At 29.0% G+C, this 14,265-nt stretch overlaps 1 pseudogene; it reads left to right on the forward strand.

Moving 5' to 3' along the window:
• Positions 1-1,566: 1,566 nt before the first annotated feature.
• Positions 1,567-11,367, forward strand: LOC125810327 (glycosyltransferase 6-like; annotated as a pseudogene).
• The last annotated feature ends 2,898 nt before the right edge of the window (positions 11,368-14,265 follow it).

Below are 14,265 nucleotides of genomic sequence, written 5' to 3' on the forward strand. Positions count from 1 at the left end.
ATTTTCTTTGTTGCTATCTTCATGACGTAAGTGCTTACGTCTCTTGTTTTGTCTTCTACCTGACAATTATTCTGCTCCTAAATGATTGTGATCTAGCATTTTACATGCTAGTTTCCATGTCTCTTCTGTTGCTCCTAATCTGTGAAGCTCTATATCAAGAATTCTTTCTTTTAATTGTTTTGATTTTGACTTTCCTTTGGTTATTAAGATCCAATCTTGATCTTGATCGATGACTCGACAGTCTTCATTATAGAATCGTTTAAGAATAAAGTATAACGCTTTTATTCCTAAGGCTCTTCTGGTTGAATCCATTTTTTGTTAAGATGAGGAAGCTTCTTGTCTACCCCTATGGCTTTTACATTAAAATCTTTTTATTTTTCAATTGACACATAGTTGAGGGTTGGGTAATATGCTTGCAAATCTCTGCATTCCATTGCAATACTGTAAAATATGCAATAAACTCCATCTCCTTGAGCGTAATTTTTAACTGCATTAAATAGTTTTGTTGGTAACTAAGACAATTCTTTTAGATCTTGTTTGGCATATACCGATCTAAATATCCGAACTCAAATAATTGAGCTGTGAAACTTGGTATTCCGTTAGAAAAAATTGATATTCTTGGAAACAAGCTTGTTGTTCCTAAAACACCAAATGTTTCTCCACTTTCTTCTGGGAGATTGTATACATATCTTGTGAAGGCAAGATACTCCTCCTCTTTAGGATGTTGTTTACCAACCTGAAAGGAAGAAAACACTTTTGTTCTTGACGGAACTTGGTTAGTTCTGCTTTCTAGTTTCCCAGATATAATTCTTTCAGCTTTCACTGAGGATGAGCTCGTTCCTTCTTTCGAAGTAGAAGCTTCAATTATTGCTCGGCTTTTTCCTTCATTTTTCGATATAGGAATAGCCATATCCGTGCTTACCTTTGAGATGTTTTGGGCACTAGGTGCTAGTGGACATCTCCTGCCACTTTGTTGGGATTAATATTCCCTTTCAGATTTGAATTCTGTTTTGGATAAGTATCCAAATGTTCACATAAGAGTAAAAATTCTCTTATGTTTTCAGCCTGTGTAGTACTGAGCTGATTGATTTCAGATTGTAACATCCGAGATTGCTCAGATAATTTTGACAATTCATCTCTGATTTTAAATAGCTTCTGGCTTTTGTCGTCTATGGATTCATCCACTGTTTTCATTTTCTCATACATCCTGTTTACTAGGATTTTTATCTGATTGTCCATATTGGACATTTATGGAGATAAAATCTGCAAGAAAATTGTCATTTCCTTTAATGTATTCTATAGTAAATGAATAAAAGGACAACAATACTTGTCATCGATGCAACCTTCTCTATCGAGGTTCAGAAGGAAGCTTGTTAAATATTAGTCCTGAAACCTAGGTATTATCAGTTCAAATGATGAACTGTTTTGGCAAAAGGAAAGTAGAAAATTTTCTAATCCCCCTAACTATGGCCAATAACTCTTTTTCATTTGTAGAATACCTTGTTTCGGCATCATTAAAAGTACCACTTGTGTACCTTTAAATTTCATTTAAATCGGTTTGCAATAATGCTCCCCAATGATAGTCAGACGAGTCAGTCTGTAAAACCAGATTATCATTGTCTTCTGGTAATCTAAGTTTTGGCAACTTAGCACATTCTTCTTTTAGACTTTTGATACACTGTGTTTGTTTTTCTGTCCATCCAAGTCTATTGGATTTTCTTATTAGCTTTTGTAGTATATTCCCTTTTTTGGCTAAATTCGGAATAAATTCACCTGCGTAATTTAAACAACCTAGAAAACTTTGAATTTCTTGTTTTGTTGTTAATTTATCATAAATTCCATAATCTTTTTTGAGATGTATGATTGGAGTTCAATTCAATTTTTTGAAATAATCATTCCTAAGAATTCTATTTCATTTTTATTAATGTCAGCTTTTTTCTGACTAGAAATAATTCTATTTTTAAAAAAAAATTCTGAAAATTCTTTCAGATGTCTTAAATGTTCTTCTTATGTTTTAGAATATATTAGAATGTCATCAATATAGACAATTAAAAATTCCTTTTCTGAAAATATTTTATCCATTTTCCTTTGGAATATATGTGGTGCATTTTTTAACCCAAAAGGCATGACTAACCACTCATAATGTCCGTTAGGAGTGCTGAAAGCAGTTAACTGTATTGAGTTTTCTGCTAATTTTATTTGCCAAAATCCACTTTTGCAGTCAAATTTTGAAAAATAAGTTTTTTCTTTTGCAAGGTTAATTAAATTATTCTTATTTGGGATAAAATATCCATCAAATAAGCAATTTTTATTTAGCTCTTTACAGTTTATTCCCATACGAGTTTTTCCTCTTTTTATTTCAGCATGATTTCTTACCATGAATGCTGGGCTACTATGAGGACTTTTACTCATTCTTATTAATTTTGAGTTGAGTAATTCTTTAATTTGAATTTTAAATTCAATTTTATCACCTTCATTGTAAAGCATGGGTCTGACTCTAATGATTATGCTAGGGTCTTTTAATGTTAAGGTTGCCCTTTCATGATTTTGTTCCCATTTTTCTAATGGGTTTTCTCCATAAGATTTTTGTAAATTTTCTTTAATCTTTTCCAAATTAAGACGCTTACAAGTAATTTTTCTTAGATTTTCTAAGTATTTTCTTTTGAATTTTCCATTGTCTTTTTCAAGATTATATGGATTTTGTTCTTGGGACTTTTATGAAATGTCCGCAAGGAATCTTAAGGCTTATCATGTATAATGTTTGATGATAATCCTGAAATTGCTGTAGAAAATCACTTCCTAATAATATATTTGTTTTCAGTTTATCATAAGCAAATAATTTATTTGTAGAAACAATCTTTGATCCTAAGATTATCTCTACTTTCTCTTTAGACTTTGAAAGCTTTTCTTTGTCTCCTGTGATTCCAATCATTGATATGTTATTATTGTTTATGTCCCAATCTTTTATTAAAAAAGATTTAGCTAAACTTGCTTCAAATCTATTGTCTATTTGACAACAGGTTGTTATTTTTGTATCATAGGAGGTTATTTCTATGAAAACTGAAACTTTAAAAATGATTTCTTTTGGCATTTACATTTTTGGTATGAAACATGTTTCACCCTTGTATAACATTTCTATGCCATTTTTTTCCTATACTATAGTCTTCTAATTTATTTAGGAAAAGATTTCTTAAAATTAGTTCCTGATCACTTTCATGATTTGTAATATAACATGGTACTGTTATTCTTATTGTATCTAGTTGTATAGGTAAATCCACCATATTTTATAACTAAAGTTATTTCTTTCGAAGGTTTTATAAGTATATTGCTTTCCTTCGTATATTGATATTCCATCTATTAGAATACATTTTACATGGTTAGCAGTAGCTCCTGTTTGTATCAAGATTTCTTGAGGTTTCCATTCTAGTCCATTAAAGATTCTTTCTTTAATCTTCGTGATATCTGAAGTTTCTAAAACTTTTAAAGGATATTTGTTAGGTATGCTTTTTCTAATGGAATTCCTTCCATATTCTATTGAAAGTCTAGGGTGACTAGTACTACCTATTTCTTGTGTTTTCCCAAACTGAATCTCATATTCATCTGAAATTTGAGCTTGCTGAATTTCTACCTCAACAATTCTTGCTATTCCTGCACATTCTTGATCTATTTCGATCATTTCTTTATTTTTATATATTTTGTCATAGTTTGAGTTTGTAACTGTGTACAAAGCTTGATAATAGATACTCATTATATGATTACCTGGTTTGAATAGATCTTTTGTTTTGATCTGAAAATGTAAACTCAATGCGTCATTAAAATCAGCATCTTTGAGTGAAATACAATATTTCGGATAATATGTGAATAAAAGTTTTTTATAAGCTAGGTTTCCCTCTACTACACCCAGATTTCCTTCTCTTGCATTAATAAATCTTTCGTCCGATAGATTTATGACTATTGGACAATTGATTCCTTCTTTAAAAGTCGATTTGACTAATATTAGGATTCCTCCTAAATGAACATAACTCATTTTGTTTCTTTTCTTTTCAGGAATTTTCCTAAGAATCTGATCTATTATAGGTTTTGTTAACATGTTTAGTTTATGTTTTCATGTTGTTTGGGTAATTTCTATTTCCTGATATTCATGATAATAGGAAATTTTATCTCTTGCAAACATTCTTTGTATTCTATTCAATAGATTATCTTCTGTTTTAAGATTTAGTTTTAATTCTTGGATTTTTTTGAATGTTTCTCCATCAAAGGTTGCTTTTAAAGCGTTCTCTGTGATCTTCTTCTGTTTCTAAAATATTAACTGAATCTTCTTTCTCTTGAATTTCTTTACTCATTTAGTTTGAATCATCTGAACTGGTTGAGTATTCTTCATAGATTTCCTCAAAGAAATCTTCACTTCCTGTAGATTTTATTGATTCGAGATCTGAATCAATTTCTACTCTGTCAATTTTTGAGATTTTTACCCTTCTTTTGTTACATTCGTAACTTTTATGGCCTTCTTTGCCACAATTGTAACACTTGCATTTTTCTGCAAGTTTTGTTTTTGTAAATTCTTTTTTCTTTTTATAATATTTTTTCCTAGGTACATAATTTTGTCTAGAAAAGTTTTTTCTTTTCATTAAACTCTTTTTGAGTTTTCTTTTTTTATAAGGTTTGTCATTGCATCCCCATTGGGTAGCTGCTTTTGTATCTAGACAGTAAATTTGTGTATTAATTCTTTTAGCTTTTCTTTGTATATTATGTGACATACATAATTGACCATGTCTATTTTTTAAGAAGTTTATTATTTGACCAAGAGTATCTCCTTTTTTATTTTCTTTTTCATATTCTTCTCTGAAATATTTTGCCCAAAAGCCTGGTAATTTTTTATAGTATTTTTCAAGGTATGGTATCATTTCCTTACCACTATCAAAGATTTTGTAGTAATATTCTTCGAATTCACAAGTGTATTTTTGAACATAACTCATTTTACATATTTGTAATTTTTCTAATTGCTCTTTAGCAACAGTTCTTATCATTTCTTTATTTTCCTTTGAATTTCCTTGTCCACCAAAGAATTCATTTGTTATGTATTGCTTTAGATTAGTTATACCTTCTTGTAAGGAATTTTTTAATCCTTCTAAGGTATCATTTTTTATTATTTTTTCTGCATCATCTGTTAACCCAGAAAACCAATCATTTACTTTTCAATAAAAGTATTTATCATAATGATATATTTTTCTTCAACTGTATAATTCCCTTTTCCTAATAGGAAATATAGAAGCATGTTTTGAGACCATAAGTCTAAACTATTTTCTGGATCTCTTTTACAATTTAGATCTAAGAACTGAGTTCCAATATCTTCTGTTGGGAGTCTATTTGACATAAATTTTGATTTATCACTATTGTGATAGTGTTTTATAAAATCATTATTCTTTTTTGCTTTATTAGCAAAAAAAATTCCATTCTTTTCTGGCTCTGGTCATTCTTCTTTAATGGATTTAGATCTATCACCTTCTTCAAATTTTTCGAATTTTCCTTGGGGTCCTCCTGTTTCCCATTTATTCATGAATATTTTCATTTCTTGTTCTGAAAGATTAAGATCTTCCATTGCATAAACTAGTTCATCTAGTTCATTCATCTTTTTGCAATTCCTTTTCTGATTCAGAACTGTTTTCTGTTATTTCTAGATTTGTTTTTTCTAGATTTTCTTCTTCAATTTTTTGTTTTTCTAGGAATTTTTGGATTAATATTTCATCCATACTTCCTTTTTTATAAGTATTTTTACTCGCAAATTTTTTTGCTAGTAATTCGTTTATGTATTTTTGACTTACTTTTTTGTCAATTTTTTCTGTTTTTTCAATTATACTTGTAATTCTTCTTGGAAGATTTTCTTTTTTAGAAATAATTTCTATCTCTATCATTTTATTTTTAACCTTAAAGTTAATTGTTTTTGAGTTTCTATTAAGTATTTTAATAATTCTGAGACTTCTTTTAAGCTCAAATTATTCTGAAAAGTAATAATCAGACGTGTTCATATCATCTATAATTTCTTCTAAAAAATTATGATGTATTTCATATCTTTCTTCTTCAGATTTATTTGTCCAAGTAATTATACTTACTATTTTTTTTTCAAATCTTCATCTAATTTTTTAATTACATGTAGTATTGCTACTATGGTTTCTTTTTCTCTATACCATATAGGTTTTACTAGAGTAAAATCTAGTTCCATTATTTTAGTTACTTGGCTCTGATACCATATATATATACATACATATATATATATATATATATATAATTTTATTTTATTTATAGATAAAAATATTATTTATAATATACTTTGTTAATATATTTTTAGTTAGTTTATAGTTTTCAAAGTTTATATATTTTATTTTAAATTTGGGCTTGTAAAATTTGTAAATATTTTATTTTGTATTTAGATTTGAAGTTACATTTATATTGTTATAATTTTTCAAATTCAAAGTTAACAATTTACTTTGTAAATATTTAGTTTTGTATTAAGTTTGCATGTTGCCTTTAATCTTATTAATTTAACATAATGAGCGTTGATATTTCAAAAAAAAAATTGTACTCATGTGAATTTTACCGTCTTTTCGAAAAAATTTATTCATTTAACATTTTTTAAGTTTAGTTTATCACACATGAAAGTGAAAATATATTTAATCTCTTTTTCAAACACCATATAATAGTAAAAAACCGAAAAAAAACCAAAAGAATCGATTAAAGTCGAAACCGAAAAAACCGACTTTATGTGCTTTGATTTGGTTTTTAAATTTAATAAACCAACATAATTGGTTTAGATTTTTTTTAATGAAAAATCAAATCAAATCGACCTATGTACACCCTTAGCCGCAACAACATAGAGTAGTCATCACAAGCCATCTCAATACATCACAACATTGATATCAAAGGAGAAACATAGTAATATAGTCAAAGAAAAGGATCTTACTCAGTGCTATAAATGAAGTATTCCGAAAATTATAACTCTTGAACAGTGGTATCAATTCCTCAGGAATTCAACCTGTTGAGATGAATAATTGGAGGAAGTAAATCAAATATAAACTGATGTACTATAAGATGAAGGACAATATTGCACAAATAATGAACGAATTCACCTTTACCTGTAGATCCAGCTAACCGTTGCAGCTTCCAAGTTGAAGAAGTCTTCGCTGGTGTTGAATCATGAAGTCTGTGAGATCTGTGGACCTCCAAATAATTGCAAACCCACACCTGCAAGATCTGTGAGGTTTTCCGGCGACTGAAGGAAGCAATGGAAGAAGAACGAGTACTAATTAGTGGATGCACTTTCCTAATATCTCTTTGTCTTCTTGTTTTTTATTTTTTTCATTTTTTAATTCCTAGTGTCCTTTACTTTTTGCTTTTTTGCTTTGAGCCACCTCTTTTCTCCTTTTTAATAAAAAAACGTCCCTGGGATCTAACTTTTAATTCTAAAAAAAAAGTGAAGGGAATCTGCTTTAATTTTGTGTTCAATTAATGGAACATAATCGTAATGGAATATTGTTTTGCAAAAGCCTAGAAATAAAGGGTTACTTTTCAATTTTCATGCAGGCATATGTTAAGGACAATTAAACACTAAAACCCAATAATTAATTAGGGAATTACTTGTCATATATACTTTAATATTTTATCTTTGTGTTTTCTGCATTTATGATATTATATGACTTTCGAATGATTTAAATGTTTAATTATTATCGTTGGTACGTAGTGGAATCTGATTATAACTAAAATTGATTTGCCTACCGACTAAGTGTTGATGTTATGGTGCCTTAGATAAATTAGATCGTGACATCTTATAATTAAGCTTTAGTGACTAATATTAATTAACTTTTCTGCTTTTGGCAAAGTGAAGGGAATCTGCTTTAGTTTTGTGTTTAATTAATGGAACATAATCGAAATAATATGATTTTCTACCAAAGCCAAAAAGTTTAAGGGCGACTTTCTATGTAGGCACAAATTATCTTAGTTAATTTTAAACGATTTAATAACACATTATTATGAGTTAGTGAATGATATTTTTAGCTTTGATCATGATTTTTTCAGATACCTTCTATATATTCTAGATTGTTAATTATTGTGATTGATTACGTTTTATATAGCTTTATATATGTAATTTATTTGTTTTTCAAAATTCAATGTCCAAATTCACATATATATATATTGAATATTTGAACATTATATTTCGAATCAAGCCAAACAAATTGAATCAGAGTGAGTATTTGAATGACCTAATACTTTCAACAATATTTTACCATTCGGATGTATATAAGATACATCCAACTGTTGTTTTTTCTTTTTATTACTGCTTTGATTTTCTTTATTTGAGTCGAGAGTCTTTTCAAAGCAGTCTTTCTACCTTCATGAAATAGATGTAAAATATGTATACACACTATTTTGTTCAGACCCTCCCTTGGTGGGAGATGTATATATATATATAAGACATCATTTCTTCACCCCTAAGTCGACCTTTTTCAATTTCTAAGTTAGCAATAATCATACACCTTATAACTCAATGACCAAAGTTTCATCATTTTTCTCTAACGTGTTTATGTTTGTTGGTGGAACATTAGTTATAGTCTTGGCTTTGTGGTCTTTCATAAGCCCTAAGTATCCGAGTTTTTCTACCATTAATTTGGACTTCAATTTAGATCAAGAAGGATCAACAAATTTCTATGATGAACCAAATTTGAGCTACACTATAGAGAAGCCAATACAAAACTGGAACGACAAACGAAGACAATGGTTCAATCTTCATCCTTCATTTAAGCTTGAAGGCGAAAAAGAGCGCATTTTAATTGTTTCGGGTTCACAATCCACGCCTTGTAAAAACCCCGTTGGTGATCATTTGTTGCTAAGGTTCTTCAAGAACAAGGTACATATTTATATACTCATGTTAAGATGATTAAATTTTATTCACGCATTCTATTTATTTTAGTTCAATAGCTGATAGTGATTGTTTGGTTCACAAACTAAATTATCTCGAGATTATAATTTTAAGAGTAATTTATCCTAACAAAGTTGATGGATAAGATGGACATGGAAGTGCAAGAGGGAGGGGGGAAGGGGGTTGAATTGAATTCTTTTTGTATCTTCTCTTTATGGAAATTGTGAGTAAGTCAATTGTTTAGCTAATGTAAGAACAATTAGATATAACTTACATAAATCAGTGTTAAGATCTTATTACATTATTTTTCTACTCTTTTTCAAATTACAAAAATTCTTTTAAAATGTATGGATTTCAAATACAGACTTTCGGATACACCACTGGACATCCGGATACATAGGTGAGGGATGTATCAGAGAGTGGATAGGATATCCGGATACACCTCTGGACTTCCGGATACATCAGCAGACCAGACATCCAGATACATAGGTGAGGAATGTATCAGAGAGGGGAGGGATGTATCTAAGAGGGGGATTGTGATGTATCGACAAGAGGAGAGTAATGTATTCAAGAGGAAATTTTTGAAATTTTTTAAATGATAGGAAATTTTAAAGATTATGATAAAATTAGATGTGTATTTAAGAAATTTTTCTAATAATTTTAGTTTAGTCCCTTTAAGGAGTTTGAAAAGGCTTAGACAATGGCATGTATATTTTCTTAGACCTTTGATGACTTCTTTTATATGTTTTTTTAAAAATTGTTTAAAATTTGTGACAGGTAGATTATAGTAGAATACATGGATATGATATATTCTACAATAATGTATTATTGGAACCAAAAATGTTCTTCTTTTGGGCAAAATTGCCAGCTGTTAGAGCAGCAATGGTAGCTCATCCAGAAGCAGAATGGATTTGGTGGGTGGACTCTGATGCTGCCTTTACTGACATGGACTTCAAGTTACCTTTGAAGAAATACAAAAACCATAACTTTGTGGTTTATGGTTGGCCAAAGTTAATCTATGAGAACAAAAGTTGGACAGGTATTTTCTCCGTTTCATTTTACTTGGTCTTTATATAAAAAATAAAACATTTTTTACTTATCAATTTTAGCAAATTAAGAGAATTTTTTTTCATACTCTTGTAATAATCATTTAGGGCATATTTAACTTAGTGGTGAAGCTAGAAATTTTACTAAGTGGGTTCGATATATAAAAAGTAAGCACACGAAGAGGTCAAAGGAGCTCAATATCTACTATATATACATAAAAAAATATTTTACTCATGTTTACACGGTATAATTTTCCACCGAAGGTCGTTCGGATGAACCCATTCGACTCTTGCTAGCTTAGCCCTTGGGTGTATTAGTAATTCTAACATTACTAATGTTGATATTGGTTATGTTGAAATTATTTAAATTTGACTACTACTACTACTCTATGTACGTAGTTATTTAATATTAAGAGTAGTATGATTACGGATAGTACGTAGGAGGGAAAAAAACTCTCTTAATTTATTAAAATTGATAAGTAAAATGAAATATCTATTTTTATATAAGAGTCGTGTAAAATGGAACGGATAGAATAAATTGAAATGAAAGAAGTACTTCATCTTTCTCAATTTATACGACTTACTTTTCTGTTTTATCAACCTAAAAAAGAATTAAATATTTTATATTTAAGAACAGATTAACTTTAATATATTTATTTTATCCTTAATAAAATAATTTATAGTCACACTAATCAAACATAAATTTTAAAAATCTTATTTTTTTCGTAACTTCTATATCAACTCAAACTATATCACATAAATTACGACTAATTGATTGTGCTACTTTTATGGACAGGTATCAATGCTGGAGTGTTCTTGATTAGAAATTGTCAATGGTCAATGGACTTAATAGAAGCTTGGGCAAAAATGGGACCACAATCACCAGAGTACAATAAATGGGGTGAAATCTTAAGAACAACATTCAAGGACAAAAATTTTCCACAATCAGATGACCAATCAGGTCTATCATATTTTCTATTAAAAGAAAAAGACAAATGGGGTGACAAAATATACTTAGAAAGTGAATATTATTTCCAAGGTTATTGGGTGGATATTATAGAAACACTTGATAATATTACAAACAAATACTTTGAAATAGAGAAAAAAATACCTATTTTAAGGAGGAGACATGCTGAGAAGGTAGTAAGTGAGATTAAGGTTTGGGAAGAGTACTTAATTAAGGATAATTATTCAATTAGGAGACCATTTGTTACACACTTTACTGGTTGTGAACCTTGTAGTGGGGATTATAATCCAATATATTCTTGGGAAACTTGTTATGATGCAATGCAAAAGGCATTAAATTTTGCAGATAATCAAGTGTTGAGGAAGTATGGTTTTCTTCATAACAATTTACTTGATTCTTCCACTGTTTTTCCTTTGCCTTTTGACTTTCCATCCAACATTTGAATTATGGCTAGTTTGAAGTGGGATGGGGTGTGTGTGTGTGTGGGGGGGGGGGGGGGGGTTGGGGGGGGTTATTGTGTAAGAAATTGTGTTGATTTGGATGATTGTGATTTTGATCATTTGATAAATTAAATGTGATTCTTTTAAACATGAATATCTTTTTTTCCTTACAATTTGTTGATGAATATGCCATAAATTATCCTTAATTAATTAGTATTTATTTGAAATAATTTATTGATTCTCTACACGAGCGAATGATCTTATCTTAATATATGTCCTTCTTCTGAGATTCCTTCTTACCTGAATTCAATCAACAATAAAAAAAAATATATGGAATAAAGAGTGAACTTTATAAAAGCATGTTCCACAGAGCACCTATTCAATAAATTAGAATATAGCGATTGATCTAGTTGAGAGTATAGTGTCACACCCCTTTTCGCGCACAGCGGCGGAAGGGTTTTTCCAATTTAAGTGACGTTACTGATTAATGATTAAGGGATTATTTTATTTGTTTCAGAGTCGCCACTTGGAATTGAGTTATAGTGTTCCAAGTCACCTTTTGTTTAATCCCTAATCAAAAGGAAATAACTCTTTATATGGTCTGCGAACTAGAAATTCGGGTAAGGAATTCTGTTGACCGAGGGGAAGGTATTAGGCATCCCTCGAGTCCCGGTTCTAGCACGGTCGCTTTTATTGACTTCTACCTACTTTAAATCATTTGTGGATATATTATTTTCAGGTCATGACTTGTTTGCATTTTTATTGTTGAACTTTTATTTGGTCTCAAATCGGATGCATAACTGCATTCTCGACTTTTGACATATAAATAGCTTATGAACATAATTGTTTTCTTCTCTCGAGTGCATCACCTAATTTTATCTATAAGTGATCTTATTTTAAATTAATGAAAGTTATTATATTTTTAAACAAGGTGCGTCACCGCATCCTTGAGTTTTTTTTTTCAATGTCTCAAAAAAGATGCGCAACCGCATTCTTAATTTTTTACAAATATTTTTAATGTGCATAAAACTCATCTAGTATTAAAAGTACTTACTCTTATTTTTCTGAATTCTAGACAACTAATCTTCTCATTTCATTATTATATTTATTGATGATACTTTTAATTAAATTAATCCACATGTTAAAATATATATTAGAATAATTTTATCAAGGTGTGTCACCACATCCTTGAATTTCTTTTAAGTGTTTCAAAAAAGATGTGTAACCACATTTTTAATTGAAACAAATACTATTTTTTGTTTACATGCCTAAAACCCATCTAATGTTATAAGAAAATATTAAATAAAATCAAATAAAATAAAACAAATCTAAACTTCTAGGATACAATATAAATTTTGGATTATCTTATATTCTTTTATTTTTATTCACCCTTAAATTAAAGTTAATGTTAAAATTAGGCCTACACATATTATATTTTTATTTTATTTTTTTATCTTGAAGTTAATGGCGAAATTAGGCATACTCATATTGTACTTTTTATTAATCCAACAAAACAATGACGAATTGCTAAAATAAATCTCATTCTTTATTTAATAAATAAAACAACAATAATTTTGTGAACCCAATAATTCCTACTTTATCATTATTAACATCGAAATCAAGAAAAAAACAACATCATGACCCATTCATTTTAAGACATCACAACTAATGAACAAAAATAGATAAATAAAAATAACCACCAATAAAGTTACTTTCATTCATTAAAGAGATATAACACTTAACACATTCTTCATTTTAATCAAATTATGAATAAAATAAAAGTGTAAGAAAACTTATCATAATAATTACATCAAATTCCATGAATAAATTAAATAAGAAGATAAAGTAAAGTTGAATACCGCAAAATCTTAACCGAAGCTCGATTAGAACACCCACAACTTTTGTAGGTTGTTTGTGATGGTATATGTGTTTGTGTTGATACGAAAAGAATGGGTAAGGAAGAAAAGATGTGAATGTGTTGGTGAATTTTTTAAAAGGATAATCAAATAAAATGGGAAGGTTTTTCTTCTTCTTTTTTTTCTCGTGTAATCTGTATGTTGGGTGTTTTGGTTGCTGATTTCCTCCTTTTCTTTTCGTTGGTCCTGTGTATATATATTGTAATGTGTGTGTAGACAGTAGTGGTGTAGTGTGTAGACGTGTGAGTATGTGTGTGTATAGTGGGGGTAGTGGAGGAGTAAGTGGGGTGAGGGTAGTGGTAGGTTATTTCTTTTATTTTAATTATATATATATATATAGTGTGTAGACGTGTGAGTATGTGTGTATAGTGGGGGTAGTGGAGGAGTAAGTGGGGTGAGGGTAGAGGTAGGTTATTTCTTTTATTTTAATTATATATATATATATATATATATAAACCATAAAAATATTAATTAATTATTTTGAATTAATAAAATATAAGAAAAGTCAAATAGCTAGTCTAAAAATATAGTTAAGAAACACTAGCTTATTTATTAAATCTAAATGAAAACATATATTTTTTGTAGTTTTTCAATCTTTTAAAATAAACTTACTAAAATACGATGAAAAATAAAATATTTAATTTATATATAAAGCAATATTTATGTACTAAAAATGGTGTAATACCTTAAATTCGGTCAAAAATTACGTGTCTACATATAGCACAGGAGAAAGGTAAGACGACCGTCAATGGATAAAAACTTACATAAAAACTCACTTATCTAAATTAGAGTAAAATTGAAAGAAAAAAAAATTAACATCTTCTTAATTACGTGAAACATCACTTATTTTGAATCAAAATAAAAAAATAAAAACATCACTTATTATAAAATGGAATGAATTTTTTTGTAAAAAGTTCATTTTTAAAGACAATATACTTGATACACTTCAAGTTTGCATTTCTCCCATAGGAACCACACGCACACT

This window comes from Solanum verrucosum, unplaced genomic scaffold (assembly GCF_900185275.1).
Source record: "Solanum verrucosum unplaced genomic scaffold, falcon-dt-bn FXZP01000038.1, whole genome shotgun sequence".
NCBI lineage: Eukaryota > Viridiplantae > Streptophyta > Magnoliopsida > Solanales > Solanaceae > Solanum > Solanum verrucosum.